Genomic DNA, 27,038 nt, shown 5'->3' with positions numbered 1-27,038 from the left:
GTTTACATTTTGCAATTATTTTATATTTTGGACACTGAACTGCTAGTTGATGTTACTGGAAGTTGACTATAAAGACTGAGCTATGGAATGTTAAAATTTGAATTTTTTTAAAGTGTTTGTTTGTTTAATTGGTACATCTAGACCTTGGATAACTGATTCACTCCCTCCCCCCCGTTAGTCTAAAGATGGTTTGGACACTTGAGTGCCAACACACTTAACCACTTTCTACATTAAAGTCAAGTACACTATGTATGCCGAGTCACAGGTTCTGCCAAGACAGGAAAGTCATCAGGGGTCGAGCAACCTTCAGACGCCAAGTGACTACAAGTGTCAAGCATGATCCAAGTGTCGAGCAATACTCAGGTGCCGAGTCATAAAGGATGTCGAGCAAGATAGGAATGATATAGGAGCCGAGTTACAAAAGGTGCCGAGCATATATAGGAGCCAAGTTACAGAAGGTGTCGAGCATCAGGAATCAGTAAGTGCCGAGTAACTCTAAATCAGCATATGAGTTTGTAACTTCACAAACTCAAATGTAAACCATTTTCATGGCCGACATATGATGAATCTCGAAGGATTTAAGTGATAAGATCAAATCATTTATATTTCCTATGCAATCTACATGCAACCAATAAGGAAAATGGAGAAGGCATACAACCAATGATAAAAGTATAAGGAATGAGCTGGAATCATAGATTCAATATGGATCATAGATCCACTTCTAACCCTAAGTCTTCGAATGTCTTTATAAAGAAGACTAAGTCTCATTATATATAGAGAGAGAGAGAGACGAAGGTGTGGAAGGTAAACTATTTTCAGAGTGAAGTATATAAAGACTTAGAGGAAGAGATTAGCAGAAGAATATTCAGTTAATCAGAACAAAAAGTAGGGGATACAAATGAACATCAGATCTCAGAGGATCAAGATCAGAAGAAAGCAGATCAAGTGCCTATATTCAGTAATCAAGGATTGTAAGCTATCAGGTTTATTATACCTAATACTCTTTAGCCATTGTATTAGAAAGGAAATCCTATGATGATAGGTTAGCTTAACAACTATTTTGTAGATCCTTTAAACAGGTGATTAAATCCTTTAACAATGTAGCACTTCATGTAAAGTGTTTGTAAATCCTCTAACTAGGTCACTATTGATACAGTGTAAAGCTTTTAACAAGGCAGGCCTTTAACAGGGCAGACCATCAGAAGTGGTTAAACATTATTGTTGTAATGATTTTTGTGGGTATCATCCCCACCCCAGTTTTACCTTCTTATTCCTGGAGGGTTTCTAGGTTACCAAATCTCAAGTGTTGTGTGGTGATGCATATTTGTTTCTCATGATTGCTTAATGTTTATATGCATGCATGTTCATTTCAAAGTTATGTTATTAAGAATTTAAAACAGATTGGAAGCTAGTACTTCTGATTCCCCCCCCCCGCCTTCTCAGAAGCATTCTTTCCAATAAGATATTAGAACAATTGGTATTAGAGCTACTTTCTCTCAAAAAAGGAGTCTAACAGCTTGGAGGAAAAGATCTAAAGATGGAAGTTTTCAAACTTGGAAAGATCATTGAGAACCAGGTGATAGATGTGCATCTCACTCTACAAAAAGTAGAAGAAGCTAGAGTGGAATTAAGAAAATCTTTGAAAAGAAGAAAGGAGATAGCCATAGCTGAAGATGATATACACTACAAGGAGATTGATACCACACAAGTGTTTGCCAATGGAAACACTAAAGAATTTGATGCAGCAATAGCAAAACTAATGGAGAAAAAAAAAGTTCAAGCAGAAGAGATAAGATCTCTCAAGATGGAACATGAATCACAGGCCATAATGTTATGTGAAATCACTGAACAAAAGAAAAGAGTAGTTGAGGACAAAGTCATGATGGAAGATGACAAAAAGAATCTTGCAAACAGACTGGAAGAAAAATGTACTGAATTAACAAGGATCTCAAACATGCAGATGGATATGCTTGCCCAAATGATGAATCTTCATCATGAACTTAATATGAAAGATATTGAGATCTCTACTTTGAAGATGCAGAATGAACAATTGCAGAATGAATTGAACAGAGAAAAAGAGATAGAAGAAAATCTCAACAAGTCAAGCAAAGCCATAAAGTACTTTGAACAATTGCTGACATCCCCAAGATCCACCCATGATACATCAGGACTAGGATACAACAGCACTGAAGTTGGTGAATCATCAAAGAGTGTTGAGAAAAGAAGTTACAAAGGTAAGGATTATAAACCCATTTGTCATTACTATAATAAAAGGGGACATACTACTAATGTTTGTAGGAGTAGAAGGAACAATTAGCAAAACAAACCCAAGAGCAAGAATTCCAGTCACAAGTACAACATGCAAGGACATATAACACAAGATTGCAGATTCAAAGTCCCAAGGACACAAAGATTTAATGGACATTGTCATAATTGCAAGAAATATGGACATAGGGCATTTGAATGCAGATCAAAGCCTATGTGGACAGCAAATCAACCAGCAAAAGAGAATGAAGGTCACTATCATTGGGATTATAACACCAGGTACAGTTGTCACTATTGTCAAGAGTATGGACATATACCCCAGAATTGCATAAGAACACATTTCAAGGGGAACTATAAAAGATGGTTGAACCAGACTACTTGCTTCAGTTGCTTGAAAACTGGACATGTCAGCAGAAATTGTCCAACAAAGGCCAAGGCACCCAAGACTGAAGTAAATAAGGGTAAAGAAAAAATTGATGTGGAACACATAAGAACAAACATGAAGAAGACATGGCAAAAAAAAGATGGATCAAGTACATCCTATGAAAGGGTCACTTCACCCATTAGGTCAAGTGATCACTTCTCATCTAACTAATCACAAGATAAGCCTATAGGGCTGATACATAAGAAAGTATCAAACATCAGCCCTAAACCATGAAAAAGCACTGCAAAGTTTAAATTTGCATGAGAAAAGATGCTAAGACTAAACTTGAAAGATGATGCCAAGTTGTCTTTGAATTGCAAGTGAAACTGCTTTGGATGCCGAGTAAGTATAGCTGTCGAGTGGATGCCGATCTAAAAAACATTTGAAAGCCGAATGACAGGTGCAGGTACTAAAATGCATTAAATGCAAAGTTTCTTTTTTCGCTTAAAAGTAAAAATTGATTCATTCATGAGCCATTCAAATGAAGAGCGATTACTTTGAGCACTTTTGAGCGATTTTCAAGCTTTTAACAAGTGTTTTACAGTGATTCAGCATCTACCCAAGCGATCTAAGCACTTATCTAGGTATTTCCTTCAGGTGCCGAGTTTTACAGTTTGAGAAGTTTGCTTTAATCGTTAAAACCCTAGTTTAGATATAAATGGCATCTAGTTCAAAAATGACCCAAGGGAAAATGAGCCATGAGATGAACATACATATCTTTGTGGATTTGATGAAAGAGTTAACTCTTTAGGATTTTCTTGAAGTTGTGAAGATGACTATGATGAAACTGATGTAAACTATACATGCAAGGTACAAGGATAACTAAAAGGTTTTATAAGTTTCACATTGGAATTTATAGTTACCTTTGGCATTGTTGTCAAAGGGGGAGAGTTCTAGTAAGGGGGAGAATATAAGTAAATAAGATTATGACAAAAGGGGAGAGAATGAAGAAGTAGAAAACCATTAAGAATTTTTGTTGTTAAAGGGATGAAGATGAAGAGACTCAGAAAAATATTATGCAAATATAGAGTAATTTTCAAAGAATCAAAGACATGAAGGTGAAATTGAATTGAAAGAATGCATATCCAAAGGGGGAGAAATGTTGAAGATTGATGTTGCTAAAGATACATATCGAGTACACCTAATAGTGAAATATGTTGCAAAGAACCTGAACCATATTAGAGAGCTTAAACGTTGCATTGTTGTCAAAATATACATTTGATTATCTTATGTAATATTTTGTAATGTAAAATCTTATGTTATATGTTTCCATCAATGCCAAAGGGGGAGATTGTTAGCCCCAACTAATGATGCAACTAAGAATGTTACGAGTGTATGTTTAAGATTCATGGGTGACCGCAAGAAATCGGGTCGCAATTCCATGGAAGTCAAATCTGCAGAATTGTACTTCTTAGAAACGGGTACCTAATTTTTCTAGAATCGGGTACCCGTTTCTAAATTCATGCTTTGGGCACCTAAGTTGGGATTTAAAAATTGGGTACCCAATTTTTAAAACTTGGATCGGGTGTCCGAGGTGCTTAAAAATTGGGCACCCGATTGCTTTATAAATCGGGTACCTGACTTGAAGAAGTACCCGATTTGAAGAAAATCGGGTACCCAATTTTAAAAATAATATAACCCTCAATTTTGGCATTTTTGAAGTCATTTTCATGACTTCAAAAATGGGAGCCCGATTTTCAGCTTTACTGACCACCCCCTGTTTCTAGTCTTTGATATACTAGGTATTTTAATATGTTTTGTACTATTTTACTTAATTTTTTTCAGTTTTACGTTTTATATGTACGTTAATTTATTATTTTTTTCCAATTTTAATATACGTAAAGTTGTAAATTTACATTGTTAATGAGTATATGTTTAGATTATTGTACCTGTTAATTAAAATATAGTTTCGTAAATGTTCATTTAAAAAATTATTATTTTAGATGTTTTGAAATTTATTTAATTTATGTATTTATTACAATGTTGAATGATTAGATTAGATGTAAATTCATTGCTTAAACATGTAATTACAAATTAATATAACCTCGACCTAGAACCATATAACTTTGACCTAAATTCATTGTTTAAACTATAACCTTGACCTAAATTCATTGTTTAAACTATAACCTCGACCTAGCCATATACAGTTATGTACAATAAAACCCTAAACATATATAACTAAGTACTTAATCACGTAACATTCTGCCAAGGGATCCAAACACAAAACTTAGTATTTAATGATTTTACTTAAATTGTATTGTACTTTGTTTCATGGATCAAAGATGGATGATGTAAACTATTTTATAAATGTATATTCTTTTAGCCTTTCATACCCTATGTTATTTATTTTACTTTTAGTCCTTATAATTATTTAAAAATGAAATGTAAATGTTCTCGTTAAGGAATGTAATCTCTTATGTTTTTTATAAATGTAAATTATTGTATGTATATTATTGCTTGCTTAGTAAAACTTTTGATTAGTTCTTTGGATCCCTTGGCTGGGTGTCATTTAGGATTAACTATAATCCCAATTTTAACCAAAACTCTAGATCATAACCCTTATTGTCATCCTAACCCTAATCTTAATTTGCTAAAACCTACACCAGGTAATATATAAATAATTAAATAACTAGATCCTAAGAACCAAGTACTAATTTTATAAATGTCAAACCATAATTGTAACCTTATTTATGATAAACTAAATTATCCTCGAGGAGCATCATATCTACATCTACATGTCATACATGTCAATCAAAAAATAATTACATATCTAATTACATCATTTATTGCATAGGAAGGATTTAAAATTTTCATTAAAATATCCATGCATATCATATCAAAAGAATCATATAGAGATGTGTCATTTACTAAATCCATCATAGATAATCAAGAAGGATACTTAGGTAAATTTATATATAACACTATATTATAATAAAAGAAAAACACCACATAGGAGCATCTCATGTATAAACTAATAAAATTTACCATGAAATATGTAATGAGATCAAATAATATTTGTAAGATTCATCACATATACTATCAGTGTATGGGGGTGATATAATCAAAATATAAAAAAATGAGTGATATTGAAGCATTATATCTTAATATAACACTAAAATAAACTATTGAAGCATTATATCTTAATATAACACTAAAATAAACTAACCCCTGGGTAACCCTAAACCAAATTAAATATCAAACTAGATTGAAAGCTAACCCTGGCCCTTAACTAATTAATACTATACTTATAAACCAAATTAAATTAAACCATGATCATAAACCTAATTATATATCCCAACAAGTTAACAGTACAAACCAAATTTAACCTTGAATCCTTTCCCCAACCATTAACCAAATTGAACCCTTACCCTAAGATTGAACCAAGTTAGACGTTGACCTTAAGACTAAACCAAATCACCCTAAACTTAAACCTAACTCAATAATATATTCAACACTTTAAAACAAAATTTAAACCTAACATTTTTGAATTAATGTTGGTTTTTAATCTAAAAGCTCTAACTATAATTTTATATCTAAAACCAAATTTAGCACTTTAAAACTTAATTCAATTTATTAACTCTTGTCCTAATTGAAACCTAAGCATAAACCTAATCAAACAGTAAACCAAATTGAACCCTAATCCTAAAACTAATTAAACATTGATATCAATGTCTCAAAATGATACATCATAAAAAAATTAGAAGAGAAGAACAAATCAGGCATCTAATTAAATAACCCTCCCTCACCATCAAGAGGTAGAGGTGGAAGATCAGTGCAAGTAGGAGGGACTACACCCTTCGATGCCTAAGAATATATCTAGAGAAGTGAATAACTTGTCTTTCCACTAGATGTCTAAACCTTTATATCCTAAGTGAGCATTCATCATAATAGTAAATCTTGCTAGCTCAGATGACCACCTATGTCTAGACTATCACCTGGTACTATGCTACTCTCAATATTCTCTAGAGTCCCCTAATGACATCTTCTTATGTGGGGTCTTCTTTGGCTTCCTGCACCAGAGGCCCATGACAAAACATCAATAATTTAATATAAAAAAACAATTTTAAAAATGGGGCATTGATTCATTAATTAATCCTAACATAATTAATCAAATTAAGTTTTTAAATCCTATGGCTAGAACTATTAATTAAATGCATTAATTAAAATGATCAATTATCCATATCATCACTAATGGAAAATGAAATTAATTCCCACCAATAAAGCTTCATCATGTATTGATCAATCAAGGATTCAACCTCCACCACTCATGGAGAATGAATCCAAACCATTGAACTCCCAAAGATTTCTATAAATGTGCCATCAACTCAAGCTTTTGAGATATCTATATTTTTTGTAATAGGGTTATGCAAATCATTCTAGGTGATTTGCAAGTGCTTCTGAGTGAATTATGGGCATTTTCAAGAGCTAATCCATATTACAAGATCATAATCTCATTACACTTTATAGCTTTCTAACATCATGTAGGGTTTATTTAGTGTGACTTGAGTTCACATGATTACATCCATTTTATGATTACATGCGCCTAATTTACAAAATATTAAACCTTGACATTAACTTTTACATTGTAATTATGTCAAGTCAGAACCCTTATCCTAAACCTTTATATCCTAAATTCTTAACCCTTAGACTAACTAAGTTATCCTAAATGGTAAACCTTTATACTAAAAATAATCATAAATGCTAAGCCCTTCTCCTAATTCTAAATAAAAATATTAAGCTTAAATGTTAAACCCTAATCTTTACCTTAACTATGATTTACATGTATAAGGTTAGGGTTTAACATTTAACATTTAATCTATTAGGATTTGTATTCAATTCTAGAATATAAATAGGATCTAAACTATTATAATTTTGATTTTATAAGTATATTTAGATTTATGATTAAGGTTTATAATTAAGGTTTATGATTAAGGTTTATAATTAAGGTTTATATCCAACAACTCATTAAAACACCTTAAGAAAAATGATCATTTATGAAGTTTTAGTATTTATGATTAGAATTAGGATTATGATTAGATTTAGGATTATTATATGGTTAGTGATAGGGTTCATGTATTAGTTCATTAGGACATGATCTAGACTTATATTTTGCATTAAAAGCGGATAATATTTAGGATTCAAACTATAATCATAAATAATTTAATCAAATCATAATTCTATCTCTAAACTTTCATTCTAATTGTAACCTTAACTCTCATCCTAACGCCATCTATTATATATCCTTAAAAAAATAGGACCATAATAAATATCCAAAACCTAAATATAATTCTAACTAAAACCATAATCCTAGGTAAGTTCCCTAACATTAAAGGACCGTAACATTATAATAATCTTAAGCTTAGCCATCATGAAAACCGTAAACATAACAAAATTGTAAACCATAACCTTGCCATAATCTTAACTTTGTTTGATCCTGAGATGAACATATAATCCATAATGAGAATACAATCCTCCAGTGTCACAAAATAAGTGTACATGAAAGAAAAATTAGCTAGGTGGCTCCTGTTTTAAGAAAAGAAACCTTGAACTAACCTAGATAAAAAAATTTGGAGTATTATTTTATGATTAGACTTAAATTTAGTATTTAATGTTCAATTTGACTTAACTGTTTAACTTTATTTATTTAATTGATATGATTTTAATAAAGATATGTGCATTTATATCTAGTTGATATTTTAGATTTAAATTTTATTAAATAGTAATTTTGTCATTTTTTATGTTGTTTAAACATATATGAAGATTATATTTGATGGACCCACCCCCACCCCCTCCCCCTACCTCTGCCCCCTCCATCTCCACCTCCACCTCCACCTCCACCCCCACCTCCACCACCCATCGCAGATGAGCTTCGTGAGAGCATGAGGCGTAACCTTAACAACATCATGCATGATATAGAGGCTATCTGACGTGAGACCCACCCCCCTCCTCACCTACTACATCTTGCAGATAGCATGTAAGGCGTGATTCACTCCATACATCATTTAGATTCTGACATTGATTCATTTAGATCATGGAGAGAAAGCATGTGTGCCTTCTATTCCGACGGCTTATCATACAAACATATTCATAACCTCAATATAGGTAAAGGGAATTTTAAAAGTTATTTTGTAAACCCTAAGACGAGTGAGGAAATTAATGAGAAGAAGCCTCACATTTCCATTAGGTGGTGTACACATCCACGTATAGTAGCACATTTTTGGGAGCGGTGGTGGATGGTATTTGACCATCCACCACACACTAACCATGAGGTGCCCATGTACTTCCTTAGGAAGCTATGGGCTGAGTTTGAATTGGGTGTGAAACCCAATTATTTTGATATGAAAGCATTTCAGGGGGTTGGTGGAGGGATGCCTCAGGATAGGCATGGGGCAAAGTTGAGTGATAGAATGAGAAACCACAGGTGAGCTCAACCCTGTGTACCTCTTCCTGAGCCTGTTGTGCCTGCTCCTAACCATCATTGAGAAGTTTCATCTTCTTTTACCCATTTGAGTGCCCTTTCAGGCAATTTAGTATAGCAGTGGACGCAGGCGACACATGCTCCTCCGCTTGGACATATTTGTACTAGTTGTGGAGGCATATGCACAGGCCCCCAGAGTGATGCTGGTGCAGTGCATGATGACCATTATGCTGAGGGTGCTGATTTTGATGATGACGTATACGTTGCCCATGGTGATGGTAGTGACAAGATAGATTTGTCATCACTTTTTGACCTCATGCAGCACGGAGAGCCTAGAGAGAGTCAAGAGCAGCAAGTAAAATTTTAATTTTAATTTAAATATAAAGTACACAATTATTTACTTTCTACATACATGTGTAATTGTATTAACCATATTAATTTTTACTTTTGAAATAACAGAGGATGGATGATATTATTCCTCCTAGGAGGCAGTATACTCTTTTTTTGAGACCTACAGACGTTAGCGTCCCTTATACGGTATGCACTTTGAATTACACTGTAAAAATGTACATTCGAACTCAAATTTAATAACATGTGCTCATATGTTCTTTTTATCTAATTTTGTAGAGATTGTCCAGAGCTACACAGTTTGATGTTAATAAAGCCCTGCTCTAGTTACCACTGAGGCACAACCTCAAATACATACGGTATGAACTTTTGACTGAAGACAAATAATTTGTACTATTTTTATGTATGTAAATTGTTATTAACTTATAATCTAAACAATTTTGACTTACATGTACATATATATTTTATGTGTTTTGATTTTATGAATAGGAGCCATATCATACTCATCCATACAGGCCTCGATATAGTCTATTTTTGACTCCATCTTATGATCATCGTGCTAGCATACCTATAGACACATATGTGACATTGGCTACTACTCAGGTATCATATATATACATGTTAAATTTATAGTGTATCAAAAATGTAGTGTACAAATTATGTACTTTTTAGTTTGCATACTTTGTAATTATTCATGTATATATAATTTTGACTAAACATTTATGTATCCACAATTTTAGGACTATGTCACCATGAGTGTTGCTGAGAGCATAGGACTTAGCCAGATGGAGGTACCTACATTGTCTTTTGAGGTCAGAATTGTGATTTATGTACATAATGTATAGTTCATTATGCTCTAAAATCAAATTATAAATATGTATGTATTGTAAATTACAGGACCTCACCACTGCTACATTTGGTAGTTTTCAAGCGCCTCCTCCCATTACTGAGGGACACCCATTTCATGTGGTATTTATTTTATTATGTTGTGAATATTTAATTTATTTGCAAGCTAGATTTTGAAACCCATTTCAATTAAGCATGTACATGATGAGACGTGCCTCATGTTACACAGGGTGATCCATCTACCTCACAGGGTGTCCCACATGACAAGATGACTCATATTACACATGACGATCTATCTGAGTCCTCTTCGCGTGGAGTAAAGAGGACATTTGATCAAATAGATTAGGTCTTGTTGGCACTTGTAGATTGTGTTTTTATGATGTATATTGTTTATGATGTATACACTTTGTGTTAGGACAGTTAAAACTGTATTATATATGTATTTTTTAACTTCATAGATCATGTTATGATGTATGTTAGACCATGCACTATTTTTTCATGACTTCTTATCATGCTTGTGTATGTAGTATATATTATTATGTTTCATCATGTTTTAAGTATTCAAACCATTTTCTTTATTCTAACATATTTTATTCATGAACATATGACACATTTTGTAAGTATATATGCTAGATGAACAATAATTTTAACTATTTATAGAGCATTAGTACCAATATAAAAAAATATTATTGGATAAATATCACATCAAATTTATGCTTTGAGATTCATACAAATAAAATTGACCTACTAGATTAAAGAATGTATGGATAACGTACCTAACAATGTATCATAAGTGATCTTAATGTGTTGTTTGGTAATGTAAGACTCATTATTACCTAACAATACCTATCAATACCTATAACAATCTATAACATACATAATGACCTATTAGGACTCCTATGTCCCCTTAAGACACACATGTATGGATAACATACCTAAAAATGTATCATAAGTGATCTTAATGTGTTGTTTGGTAATGTAAGACTCATTATTAACTAACAATACCTATTATGTGCTAGTAATTATATCAATACCTATTATAACCTATAACAAACATACATAACAGACATAATGACCTATTAGGACTCCTATGTCCCCTTAAGACACACATGTATGGATAACGTATCTAAAAATGTATCATAAGTGATCTTAATGTGTTGTTTGGTAATGTAAGACTCATTATTAACTAACAATACCTATTATGTGCTAGTAATTATATCAATACTTATTATAACCTATAACAAACATAATGAACTAGTAGGACTCCCTAGGTCCCCTTAACATATATATGGATAAAAATACCTGGAAATGTATCATAAGAGGTCCTTATGTGTCATTTGGTAATGTAAGACTCATTATTACCTAATAAGGCCGTTTCACCCTACTAAGATATATTAAGACCTATTATTTAACCTATAACACACATTATGACTTGGTAGGACTCCCCATCTCCCCTTAAGACCCGTTAGGAATGCTTATAATCCATCAAAACCTCTTAGAAACCTCTTGGAAACCTCTTGGACTCTCTCACTGTCTTCATCCTTCCCTCCCTCTCACTAAACATGGTTAACATGGTTAAACATACATGTAAATTATCAACATAACAATAACATATAATCAATACAATGAGTAATGATCTTTAAATTATCATGTACAAGTGACTTGTTTTTAATATTACAATCAATAGTAATTTGGAACTTCAAACAAACATTAATTTAAACATGCTTGAATGTAAAAGTAATGGAACAAAATAGGAGGTCATTACTTAAATTGACAACTAATTTATAATTTATCAAGTGCATACCTTTAACTTTCAAATAGAAGTAAAATCTCATTCTAAAATTAGTTTGTACAACATATTTCACAATATATGTAAGACAATGTCAATGATATATTTATAGAAGTGAACTCAAAATATAAAATTGGTTCAACACATCTCTTCAAATGAGGTCCTATAAAATAAAATTGTAAAACTAAAACACATGTTAATAAACACATAAATTAATATGAGGTATCTAAACTATGTAAATATATGTGTAATTTGTATGTACTTACTATGTGAAATTGCACAAGATGTTGATGTTCGATCCACTTTAACATTTAAATTTGCATAAGTTGTAATTGAGATCTGAATAAGAGGTATATATAAGTTCTCTAAATTGGTATTGACAACACAAGCATGCATGTAATTAAATTATATAAGTACATATATATAAAAATAATACAATAATGAAAAAACTTACATGTGTTTGATTTAAATGTAGTCAACCCACTGTACCATCCACATCCTCTCTCTTTTGCAATGCATCTATGATTGTCTTGTGCTCGTCCATTGAAATTGTCCATAATACCTTATTGGTGGGTCTCCCTTTGTATCTTTCTAATTTGATATTTGTTGCCACAACCAAATGAGAATAGTGTAAAATCTTCTTTTCGGTTTGGTAGTCTTCAAATGCTGGAAAACCATTGCTTCTTGTTAGTTATCTACGTAGCCAAGTGCCAACTACAATGACAGAACCAATTGGATATTCAAAACCATCATCGTCTACTTGATGACATGTCAATTTTTTCTTAGGTTCCACACATCTAGCTAGCCAATACTCAGTCTATTCATCATTATCACTAGGTGCAATAACAACATAAACATGTCCTACAAGATACAATAAAGTACAAAAAAACTTTAATCACATGAGTGTACATATGAAAATTATATAAATTGAAGCATAAGATCAATAAAAATCTAATTAAATTGTGCATACCAGGTTCTATGAAGTCTGAAATACAATCATAGTCTTCTGATGCAAAAGTAACATTCTAGCCTTCATTTACTATATCATCTTCAAAATGCATGTCAGTAGCTGCTAATGATATTTTTTGCCAATCTTCAACCCATTATGTATTCTCACATTCTTCCCATTCACCTACAAGACAAAATTGACAAAAACAAGCAAGCTCTCTAGTCCATATAGTCCAAGTGTTAGAATCTGAACTCCTAAATGAATGCCATTTAGCTGACCCACTAATTGTATCACAATCATATCTTGAAGGGATATTATTTTCTTCAACTAGGTAGAAGAAACATTTGATTGTAGAGTTCTGACTTGATCCCATGTATAAATATTTGTTACACCATTCGACAATCTCATGTGCATTTTTGAATTTAGCTTTTTCCTCAAATTTTAATTGCTCTCTACTAAAGGCTCTCTTCACACATGCACCAACACCATCATGTTCTCCTTTACCATGTCCAACTTCAAAAAAACTCCACACAGGTTGGATGTTAGTTTGCCTATGTGTCCTACTCAACCAATAGAACATTCTAGCATTCTTGAATTGTCCTGTACAATTATTTGACCATATCCAATGTTGTGTCATTTGAATTTGTCTCTCTTTTAAATTATCATAAAAGACCTTGAAATAATATTGGAAAAACTTAGATGAATGGAGTTTATTATCACTTATATAAAAATGGTACTCTCTCAATATTTTTCGATCCTCCTTTGTACTATCAGGTTCATGCCTTTAAACTATATGAACATAAATTGTTACTTGCATTGAATTGTAATATTGTGGTTGTACCTCTTCTTGCAATGCAAGCATGTAGTTCTCTGCAAAGTCAACAACTGAAAGTATAGTACCAATTGGAAATGTATTCTTACATATGCAAAATTATCCATCACGCCATCTAGAATATTGAGAGTGTTTAACATATTTTGGTATGATCACACTCTTAAACTCATCCATAAGTGCATGACAACTAACTTTATTTGTAACTAGATCACACCTTCTTCCAATCTTCCCATCCTTCAATGGATATTCAATAGTTTTGAATCTTTTTAGCTCAAATAATTGTTGTCCAAAAGTAGTCAAAGCATTTTCATGCAAACATTCATCTAACAAAGAAAGATTGACACACATATCACATGTACCAGAAAGACATGCATTGAAAAGAAAGTATTGATCATTAGGTGGCTTACAAAACAAACCTAATATGAAATCTTTTATAGTTTGAGGTGGTCTTTTTATACCACATTCCTCCAACATTTCTTTACTATGCATGCTACCACGTATAGATCGAAATACATCATAATGGTAACGAAATTGAATATGAGTTTTACAACATGTGATTCTTTCCTTGTTAATCCTTACATACTATTGTTTACACTTTTCAAAAGATCTTTGACTAATGGTAATATTTAATACCTTACCATCTACAAATTTTTTAAACAATTCCGTTTGAGTCATGTCCAAAAGGTGTTTAGGATGTGGATCACGTATTTTTGACCCAATTCTCAATTTAAGAACATCTCTTGAATTAGGTAATACTCTTGTATTATCATGCCAAAAAATTTCAATCAAACTTTTGACTTCACTATTAAGTTTCATATCACATCTCGAGAGTCTACCACTAGAAGTCCATAAAATATTTGTTGGATCGCATTCAAAGTTAACCCTTCTCTTTACAACTCTTTCTAAAGTCTTACAATTCACATTAAGATATCGACTTATGTTGCTAATCAATCTTTTGTCAGATGTTGATTTGTTAACTAAAGCTGTTGTTATTTCTCGTCGTGTTGCATTCTTATCTTTAGACCGACTTCTCCTTCTAATAACATCAAAGGCACTAGCAATAGTGGATACAACTTTTTTTAAAGACTTATTTTTATTCTTGGGTTTTGCATACATTCCTAACCTTCTCATTACTTTTCACATTTTAGACATTTTAATTAGTTGCAACATTAACTGACATTGAAACCCAAATTTCTTATTATAAAAAAAATGCCTATACAATCTATTAGCATGTGTCCTAATTTGTCTCCATGAAACCAATTCCTCAAGATTATCTAACACATCATTAGGAATATGAAAATTATGTTCAGACACTTTACTATCATTCTGACATGTTTGTTCAGTAGTTGGTGTTTCTATGTCTACATTCATGCAATTTTTATTTTCAGACACTTTACTATTTTCACTGTTATTTGGGATTTGAATTCCATTTTCAAATTTTCTTAGTATTTCTTTTGGGGCATGCATTTCAATTGGAGTTTTTTTTGCATGATCATTTGATAATTGCTTCTCATGAAGAAAATCTAAATCATTTAAATCCTAACCTACTTCTAAAAAATCACCAATTTCATCACGAGAGAAAATTTGAGGGTTTGGAGACACACCTATATTGAATGCATGATTAGAATGTGCACTTGAATTTTCTTGTATTGGGTTCTCTTCTTTGACCTCTTCATCCATCATGGTATCCTCAATGTCTTTCTCCTTTGAAACATTGTTCAAGTCTCTAATTCTTTGTCTTCTCTCTCGTTGATGTCGTGCTTCATTCTCTTTATTTGCTGCAATCTCCTCATCTGTTAGAACTTTTTCTTTCTTCTTTCTTCGTTGTTTTGATTCCATGTTTGCACCAATTTTGAATTTGAATCAGTAGGTTGCAAATTGTATAAGAGGACAAGAAAATAGAATAAGCATGACAAAATTCGCTATTGCAGATCGAAATTGTTATTCAATCATTTCAATCATTGAAACTCGGTTTGCAGGGCAGCTTTTGGGGCCCAATGGGTACATTAGAAATGGGTACTTGATTCCTAAATAATCAGGTACAACGATTGAAAGCAATTAGGCACTCGATTTTTGAATTACAAATCGGGTGCTCGATTCTTGAGACATGAGTGGGAATTTGGTATGGCACCTAACTTTTGCATGGGGTTTTGCCTTGGGGAAAGGAATGACATAGGCTTGGTTTGACCAAGCCAAGCCATGCCTTTATGATCTTTTTTTTTTTCTAAGGCATTTAATCGACAATTTCTGGTATTGTCGTAATTTTTTTATAGTCGTCCCCATTGAATTTTTTGATGAGACAAAAATCCATTATAGGTCTTACTGTTTTGATTCCAAAAATGTAAATTTTATAGTGTTATTAGTTTATTTGCTATTTTTCCATTATTTATTAGTCAAAACTATCTCCTAAACGTTAAAAACTGACATTCACTAAAACTTTAATAACTTTTTTATTTTATAATTTTTCTTAAATTAATTTATATGTCATCAATCGACATATAATTCTTTTGATGTTAAATTTGTTTTTTTTGAAAAAAGTGAGATTTTGATCAAATTATATGGTTCTTACGTGAGAGGTTTTAAAATTTACCTTTATAGCCAATTAATAATTAATAGGAATAAAATTATTCAATAAAAAATTAAGGAAAAATATTGTCATCAATCTTAGGTGTATTAGGTAACTCTCTTTAAAAGGATTTGCAAAAATTCATTTATTTGTGTCAAATTATGGTGTCCGTACACGAGCATGGTATGGTCCTGAAATAGGCATTTTGAAAAAGTGGTTTTTAAAGATCTATACCAAAAAAATAATCTATCATATGGGTACACAAATAAATTACATATTCAAAAACTAGATTCCAAACACTAAAAATTTTATTTCTGGAGTTTTTTATATTCAATTTCTAAATACCTCAAATTTTGACATCAATTGACATAAAATTTCAAAAATAGGAAAAACACTTCCACTTTTTGGCCAAAAGTGAGACCCAACTTCTTGCACTGACCCTCATATCAGTTGTTATGTTGTAAATGACAATCTTAGTTGGCTAGACATAATGCTAACTCAATAGAGTGCTCTATCATTTTATTGATGAAGAGGATTTGAAGAAAGTATTTTGATGGCAGAGTTGATAAGAATGGTATTCGATGGCACTTGAATGAGTTGGACAGTGATATTGTAATGTCGGTTTGATTATTTTATAATCATGTAATATTGTAATTTAATGAGCTACACAAGCTATTCTGAGTGACAAGGTGAAAGAAGGAAGATCGTGTTCACTAAGTGACTATATTTGTCACTAAGTAGTTGGCTATGCAAGTTAAAGTTCAGTGTTAACCAAGTAAGTTTAGTATTGACCGAGTGATGTTTTACCCAAGTGAAATTTCATATTCATGGATTATCTACAAGAAGAACAAGCTTGTAAAGATGGAATATGAGGTTAGATTTTGGTAAAATTAAAGAATGTTTGAGAAGCTCAAAGGTGTGAGTTAAGGTTTGTTACAAGATCTATGGTTGAAAAAATACCATGAAGATCTAATGATGGAGATTGAAGAAGGATAAGGATAATAACTAAGTTCTATGATAGTTCTATTTTTTAACTGACTGCATACAATGAATCTGAGATCAATGGTTGTGGTTAAGTGACAAATCTGGAAGAATCTGGAAGCAAAGAGACTACTATTTAAGGAGTAGCTAGAACAAGTTTTCGTTACTAGTTGAATGTTGAATGGATGTAAATTATTGAAGTTGTTGAAGCTCAAAGAAGCAAGGTGAACCAACTAGAGAAAAGAGAAGATCAAAACAAAGCTAAGAAAAAAGTGAAAGTGAGAAGGTGTGAATCAACTAGTAAGAGATTAGAAGAAGATCAAGCAGAAAAGAGTTTTGAAAAAACAAGGTAGTGCTAAACCTAACATATAATTTGTATTGTTACTTTCTTACCATTATAACAGGAAAATCTATAACTGAGTGGACCTAACAAGTCTATGAAATCCTATATGGTAACATTGATCAGTGGTGTTTATAAGTCCTTTAGAGTAGGCCACTCTTTAGACATGATCAAGGAGTGACAAGGTCTAGATAATCTTTTGGTTAAAATCCTCTAACGAGGCCACAATTAACAATGTGTACATAAACCTTTAACAATGTTGGCTCCTAGTAAAGCTCACTTCAAAAGAGTGAAAATTTTGGGTTGTCAGCCATAGATGGTTTTTTCCCTCTATAGGGTTTCCACATTAAAAATCTTAATGTCAAAAATCTCAGTTTCCACACTAAAAATGAGCATTGGGTAATAAATTGAAATAAAAAAAATTCACATCAAGTGACCTATTTTATTTTCACTTTGTTCAAATCTGAGTCACCTAGATATGGCTCAAAAAATGTAGGGCAAAGGGGAACTATGTTTATATTGAGATATATAACATGAATGACACTCTTTTCTATTGTAAACATTCTTTAGGTAGATGAAATCTGCTTTCAATCGGTTCTAAAGTGGGATCAATCTAGTCAAGTAGGAAAAAAGGTTATTTAAAGGTTTATTCTATATTGCCATCAAGGATGTGAACAAATCTAATGTAGAAGATCTCATCTAGGAGTTTTATGAGAAGATTTCTCTAATATGCAGAAAATCGCAATAGAATTTCATTTCTAAAATGTATGATGAAAAGGTTGAGATTATTGCTATGGATTCTTACAATAGATCTAAGTATTATACAGAGAGCTTGAATGAGCTAGTGGAAATTGTGACCAAAAGAATTGATTTCTACTATGAAAGTGGATTAACCTTCTTATGGGATTCAACGTTTATTATAGCTCAAATTCCTAATTTTCTTGTTGTTGTTGTTGGGGATTCTAGGACAACTCCACAATAACTCTCCATTTCTATAGCACACAAGCTTCACATCTTGTGTATTACGTAATTTTTTCATTGTAAAATCAAAATAAATGATTTTAATCCCATGTATTATGTTAAGGTTCTCCTATGACCTATTTCGATACTCCATTCCAAGATAGTTATGTTATCTAATTTTTGTTTAGTTGTGTTATCTAATTTTTTGTACACAAATTTCACACTATACTACATACCATTTGCACTTATACTATATACCATTTGCACTTAAAATATAAAATATGTTTATTTTGGTGGTATTCCATTTCCATAAATGTGCAACCAAATGTAGGAAATGTCTATTCTCATTATGAATTCATGGTGAACCAAATGGTCCAAAGCCATAGTCCAAAAACTTGAATCTAGATTTCAAATTCTATAATTGTTCAAAATCCAGATTGGAAAATTCTAGCGTCACCAATTTTAACAACAAAATGACCCCTTAAGTCCCTCCTATAATAATACATATTCTAGTTATTGAAATATTAATCATACAAAATAAACTAATAGTCGTGTGCTTTTGTGAATGGAACAAATACGCCAATAGGAAATTAGATTTTTTAAAATATCAAAAGACCATTAATAGTGTAGATAATGGAATCTAAAAATCATAGATGATTATTCAAATAATCATTTTGAAGATGCAATTGAAAAAAAATAACAAGTAATTTGAGCTAAATGACATTGTAGTTGTTCAAAGTTGAAAAGTGATATTGTAATGTTAAAAAACAAGAATCTATATTAGGAAAAAAGGAAATTTACTTGAAGCACAAATCTAGAGAAAATTGGTTATAGGCAAAGGATCAAAATACAAATTTTTTCATAATAGTCTCATTAATATTATATAGTAAACAAAATCTTAAAATTCAAAAACAACAAAGGGAATGAAGAAGAGGATCCCACTAAGATAGCTAAGATATTTGTAGAATGTTATAAGACTATTCTTAACAACTTCAATTGCTCTAATTCGAAAGCACAAGAAGTTATGTTGGAAAACATCCCCCACTTGGTCAATGATTTAGACAACCCATTTTTAAACAAACCTTTACATTAGAGGAAATCAAACAAGCTTTATTTAGTAGGAGCCCAAATAAATCACTAGGACCCGATGGATTTCAAGCATGTTTCTTTCAAAAATGTTGGGATATCATAGGAGTATATCTCTGAAAAGAAGTTGAAGTAACAATGAATGTTGGGTCCATACTGTTAAGAATTAATCATACCTTCTTAACACTTATTCCTAAAAAAATGAATTATGAAGGACCTAGAGATTTTAGACTAATAACATTGAGTAATAGGATATATAAAATCTTATCCAAAACATTACCTCGGAACTTCAAACAAATTATATTAAAATACATGAAAGCATCTGGGCAAAAAATAAATGCAGAAAAATTAGATATACTCTTCATCTATACGGAATAGGAAATGGAGGAAGCCATATGCAGAGAAATGGGATACAAAAAAGGTGTATACCCATGTAAGTATCTAGGGATATAGTTAGTAAAACATATGAAAAGTATTAAAACCTAGAATAGAATAATAGAAAAAATGGGAAAGAAAATGGAAAATTGGAAACAGAGATGGTTGACCAAGGTAGGAAGAACTTTGAAAATCAAAATGGTTCTCTCAACCATCCCAACATATATACTGTCATGTTTACCCTTACCCAAGAGTATGAATAAAAAACTTGAAGGAAAACTTAGGAATTTCTTCTAGAAAGGATAGGTAGAGAAAAGAAAATAGTGCTCATAAGTGGGATAATATATGCAAACCAAAAGATTTGGGAGGATTAGGAATCAAGAACCTAAATTGGCATAATGAAGCATTAGGAGCAAAATTAGTCTGTTGAAAATACCAAGAAAGAAAAATTAAATGGGCTAAGGTTTTGTATCATAAATATCTAAACAATACTGATCCAAAATCTATATTCAGAGTTCGAAATCCACCCAAAGGATCCAAGTTACGTAACTTTATGTTGAAATTTTGAAATCTTATCATCAAATTCTTAACCTGGGATACAAGAAATGACAATGAAGCTTTATTTTGGGAGGATTCTTAGGATGGGCACCCTCCCCTAGTCTCTCTTAACTTACCTATTAATATCAAAAACTCCCTTGTAAACCTATGGGGTAAGTAGTTAGCCAACTATAAGATATTAGAAAAGGTAAATGGGGAGGATCTATGGAAATAAAGATCTTTGGAAAGAATAGATGTAACAAATGAAGAAAAAACAATCTTTGAACAAATCCCCAATCAAAGACAAATCAATCACAAAAAGGAGAGGATAGACTAATATGGGGTGCATCTAAAGATGAGAAGTATAGTGTAAAGAGAGGATATGAATTAATTACTTCATTGCAAAAATTGTAGAAAGCATGCATTCCCCTCAAGCTATGTTGGGATTCTTCATGCTTACCAAAAGCAGGAATATTCCTCGGGACATCATCTCAAAAGAGGATACTAACAACAAACAAGTTTAGGATATGAAGTTCGAGGGACCATCTAGATGTTCGCTTTGTAAAGAAAACTCAAAAATAATAGATTATTTACTTTATCAATGTCCATTCACACAAGTTTGTTGGAGATGGCTCAACAAGATGTTAAATTGGTCTTTTGCACTATCAAAAAATCTAGAGCAACATCTAATTAACTAGCCTACTAAAATCAAAAGTAAGGTTTATGGTAAATTATGAAATATCTCTCCTACTATCCTCCTATGGGAAATTTTGAAAGAAAGAAACGTGTATTTTTGTAAATTTGAAACTCAACATCCACTCCCTTCTCAATAAAATGGAAACTTGTATAACAAAGGTTATGAATAGCCACCTAAGAAAAGTTGTAAAGGAAGAAGGATCCTTTTAAAAGAATTGGATAAATTTGGTCAAACCTCCTTTAACTTACCCTAAGAAAAACCTTCAAGCCAAAAAAGATTGTAGATGGGAGCCACCATCAATTGGATGGAAAAAATAAATTTGATGGAGCTTCAAGAGAAAATCTAGGAGTAGCAAGGATAGCATGTATCATTAGCTCAGAGACATGAGATTGGGTACTTAAGAGAGCTAAACCAATAGGGAATATCAAATTATCATTAATGCACTTAGAAAAAGGATGACATTGAATTGGATTATTAACTCAAAATTAGAGATAGTTTCAAATATTATAGATAAGTTAGAAGAAACAAGATTTCTTCATATTTATTGAGAGAGGAACTAAGAAGTAGATCTCTTGGCAAATAGGGGTGTGGATGGTGAAGAAATAACTATTTCAGCTTAAGAAAATACTTAGTTTCTTTAGATCTCATTCTATTCTATATAAGCTTAATAAATCATAGTCTTTTGCTTAAGTTTCCTTTTTCTCTTCGTATCCATTTTGGATTTTTTTCCCCTTTTCATTTCTATCTTATGTGTCCCCATTACTATCATATATAGAATTAAGATTATTGCATTGAAAGATGAATCATTATAAAAAAAATTCTAACCTTTTATTCCTCTACTAGAGTGTCATCATAATCTAGTATGGTTATTAGCATTGAGGTGTATTCGTGATCATTTTTCTAGAACCATCTAGGCCCTTTTCAAAGGATGAGTTTAGTCACAGGTCTATTTAAGGTCTCATGTTCACTCGTCTATCATTTTTGACTATTTGTTTCTTAGTTGACAATATGGAGTCTTCCATTTCTTTGTATCATGCAATAGAAGCTAGGACTATGGCATTCATGGGCTATGTAAAACATGAGCATTGGAATAGGCTCCTAAATCCCATTGATGATATGACTAGTGTTTCTGTTAGTAGAGCTCTAGGGGAAAGGTCAAATGATTATAGCTTTACGTGGTGTACCAATAGTGACATTACTGGGTCCTTCATAGCTTGCTTGTTTAGAGCTCATATTGGTCAACGAGAGATCATTCAACTCTCTTATAATATTTTCGATCCCACTTGGTTAGTAGGGCTAGAAGAAGCAGTTTTGGGGATTAATAGGCACTTGGAAATTCCCTTTGCTGAAATTTATATGGTTAAACCTCTTGGTAGTTTGGAACAATTAGATGTAATTAGGTGTCTGATACTGCATCTCAGAGATGTTAACCACTTCAACCAAATCTAGCCAAAACTGGAGGCTAGTCTACACTTTCTTTTGTAGTGGAGGGGTACAGTAGAGGCTTAGGACAAAGGATGGATGCTATGTAACACCCCGCCAAGGGATCCAAAAGAATTAACCTAAAATTTTACTAAGTTTTCCAAACAATTTTTTTTAAACAGAAAGATGAACCATTCATATCAAACACATAGTAGCGGAAACAATAACATACAATCAATTGTAAGCATACATAACAGGTTACATTTCTTAAGGATCCCAAGATGTTGAGTCACATTTAATCTAACTAATACTAAGTCTAACTACTACCACATCCACATGAAAGAATAAATAGAAAGTCCAATGTCCATATTACACATTTGTTTCAGAATGCCTCTTGACAATTAAATTCGGAATACTCAATCATCCACTATACATGTCATAGGGAATGAAAAGCTTAAAAGAATATACATGTGTGAAAATGAAGTACATCATCCTATTCTAATCCATGATGCAAGTGAAATAAACTAAATGAAACCAAATTCCATACATGATACATCATCATAGAAGATATAAACATCCATCGTAAAAGATAGCCATAAATCATAAAACACAACTAATCTAAGTGTGTGGTTCCTCCCAACCGTAAATAGCATCATTAGACCATTGTGGGCCCTAGCCATTCCCTGCGTGTAACATCCCAAGTCACCGAAGAGATCATCGGTATTATCATAGTAGGAATGTCACTCCTAAGACATACTACAACATATGCATAAAGAATTCTAACATGCTACAACATACACATAAAGAAATCTAATATGCAAGAATAAAGCATAAGATAAGTAAACAACATCATCTATCATATGCTAATCATCAATATAAGGATACGTGTCCATCATCATAAACCAGGAACAAAATGAAGATAGATGCAAACAAGGAATGCATCAGCCACGGTGTCTCAGATGGATCTCAAATGGAAAGAGTGAAAAAGCACTACCACCCAACTGCGTGGAACCTAAATGGTCCACTCCCACTGCACTGAGGAGATAATCTCAAGTCCCAAACATGATATCAAATCACATAACACAAAATAAAAAATCACATAACACAAGTACTCTCTAAGTCTAGTAATCCTAAAAGTATACTAACTCAAGGGTTCCAACACAAATCGACATCTAATCCCAGAGGCACAACAAAGACATGTAAGAAACCTACTATGCAAGCGAGAAAGTGTCATCGCACAGATCATGCTAGAGTTACCCTAGTAGTCTCTCAATAGACCCCGATCCCCTAATGATCCCTATGCAGCCACTAGTATCCTCTCATACTAATGAGGCATACTACGAAATGCAAGGTCGCAACCAAGCGTTCTCTCTACTCCCATCCTAGTTTGTACTAGCACTCGAGGCATGGGCAAGAACATACAATTATCTTATTAGGTTCATTTAATCCCCATTTAGTGTAAATATTTTCACTTATTAAAAAAACTTACAATGAGTTACCCTGGTAGCCACTTAGGGCCCTGACCCCCATTGCAAGCCACTTCCCGACACTACAAGTAGATAACCTACCCTAAGCTCATGGAATCATAAATCTTAAAATCACCATAGTCCTATACAAGCAGCTGAAAAAATACCAAAAGATAATCCACAATAAAAGAATCAAATCTCCATGAGCAACTGAAAAGCATCCATTAATAATCATGACCACAACAGTTCTCTATTGGCAACTGAAGGTATCACTGATAATCACAATATCCATTGGATCTCAACTAGCAACCAAAAAGTATCTCAAAGTAATACTGATCGAAGACTCCAAAAATGGTCGAGTCTAAACATGTCACAACATGACAACATCAAGAAATAAATCAACACTTCAGTCCCATCATGGCAACTGGAAAGTAACCCAAGTATAACTGATCAATGACTCAAAAATGGTTAAGTCAAGTATCTCAAATACATACACCTTAGCTTCATACAAGAAGACTGGAAAGCAATAACAATCAGTAAATACAAACATCTCATAGAGCATGCCATCACATTACCATGGTTGGGTTTTAAAAGAATCGAGACCAAATAACACCAACATGCCATCACATTCGCATAACTCCCAAGCCTCTAGTAAACATCCTAACTGGTCAACACTCTAAGACCACCCAAACCCCAAACATGGATAGCATAAAGAACAAGATACAAACACATATTCTGCTGTCGCAATCACATGGTTAAGCCAAATATTAGGTTTCAGTTTTCATTTTCAAGTACATTTCAAGTGTATAAGATTCTTTATTTAATCTCCAAGTCAACCCATTTATCTTTTCGAATAAAACATAGAATTATCCCTCCTTTATTTTAAAACAATTTCTAAAATAATCATAAGATAATTGGCAAAATGAAGCCTAGAAGGCTCGTAGAGGGTTTATGGGATTTAAGAGTGGTTTGAGGATTTAAAGTTGGAATAAAAATCTTGAAAATACTTTGGAATATTAATAAAAAGCATAATGATGTAAGGCTATCAAAGTTTCATACAATACCAAATTAAATTCTCTACAAAGTCCTAGCTTGTTGCCGTAAGGGCATAGTCCGCTTTTTGTATTGAAAAGGCTTCTCATTTGGATCAAATCTTGAGTATAAATGTCTTAGATCTATGTTGGTTTAGTTTTTTAATTCATTCCATGCTTTGACAGATTATTTTTGTGAAGTTTAAGCACAAAGAACTCCTAGTTATGGAAAATGGAGGAATGACTGTCATTGAATAAAACAGTCCCAGTACGAGGGCCATATCTCCCTAATGAACGATTGGATTGAGCCGAATTTGAAATATGTTGGAGAGGGCCAAGTTGCGCCAATTTTGACTAGAGTGATCGAATAAATTTGATCTAGATAAAAAGTTATGAATGTCTGATTTCGAGTCTATGTAAGGGACAGCGACAAGGCAGTTTGTGATGAATTTCCTTCATAAACAAAACTAGGGTTTCTTAATGTTTTCTTTGCAACCAAATAAAAATTAACATACATATCTAGATTCCAATTTCAAGATTGAAGATTTGTTTATGGAGTATATTCAGACACATATAACAGACGCAATGAAGATAGGAAGAGAAAGAGTGTAGATGGAATATGCGAAAATCACGAGTGCACTTGGATATTGATGCTAATTTGCTATGCCTCAGAAGCCCATAGAAAAAATCTCTTCCTTCTCCAACATTCGCCATTCCTCCAAGAATCAAACCAACCGAAACCCCCAAATGACTAGAAGTGCTTGTAGAAGCATATGAGCATGTAGAAGCATATGAGCTTCTCGAATGCATGTAAGCTTGTCCATACACACTAGGAGAGCCTCTATTTAAAGCCCTCTAAGATGCATCTAGAATGTGTCTAGAAAGAACTAGGAGATAAGCATGACAACTAAGCACATAAATTTCACAACAAGAAGATAAACATGATGAGGTGTCTAGAATGTTGCAAACACCATGTGCTCAAATAATGTGCTAACTCCTAAGTGTAGACAACATGTGCATAATTAGAGTGCAAACTCTTGTGTTGTCAACGTGACAACTCCCAAGAGCTCGCATACTCCTATGTGAATAAATATTAAAATAATGCACATTAATTTATTCAATATTCACTTTACTCCTTTTTAAATTAATTTATTAATTTTTAAATCTCATGTACTCACTTTATTAAATCCACTTGTTTTATCTTAATATATTTTAATCACATGCACACATCATGTGATCTAGAATCTTTTAATAATTTTAATATCTTTTCCACTTTTAAATTTATTTTTGAAACTTAATTGATAAAATATTTACTAACTTAAATAATAATATTATTTAGCATTTATTTAAAAATGAACTCTAAATATATTATTATTAAATTAAATAAATATTATCATGTTCCAAATTTAAACTTATAACTTTTATCTTCAAATTTAATTATTTTATTTAATTAATTTCTCAATTAATAAAATAAAATAAATATCATATTAATTTTCCATTAAATTAAACCATTAATTAAATCTTTTAATTAGGCTTAATTAATAGAAAATACTCCAAAGACTCACAAAGTAAAATACGAAAACCCATCATAGCAAAACACATACAAAATCAAACCAAAAGGGTTAATATCATGAAATACGTCATCCGTCATCTTCGAAGGGTACCCAACTCAGATACTTCTCCTAATTTTCAATTAGGACAAATGG

Source organism: Cupressus sempervirens, chromosome 3 (assembly GCF_028749045.1).
Source record: "Cupressus sempervirens isolate cs-2001-9-10 chromosome 3, ASM2874904v1, whole genome shotgun sequence".
NCBI lineage: Eukaryota > Viridiplantae > Streptophyta > Pinopsida > Cupressales > Cupressaceae > Cupressus > Cupressus sempervirens.
This window is presented reverse-complemented; position numbering follows the sequence as displayed.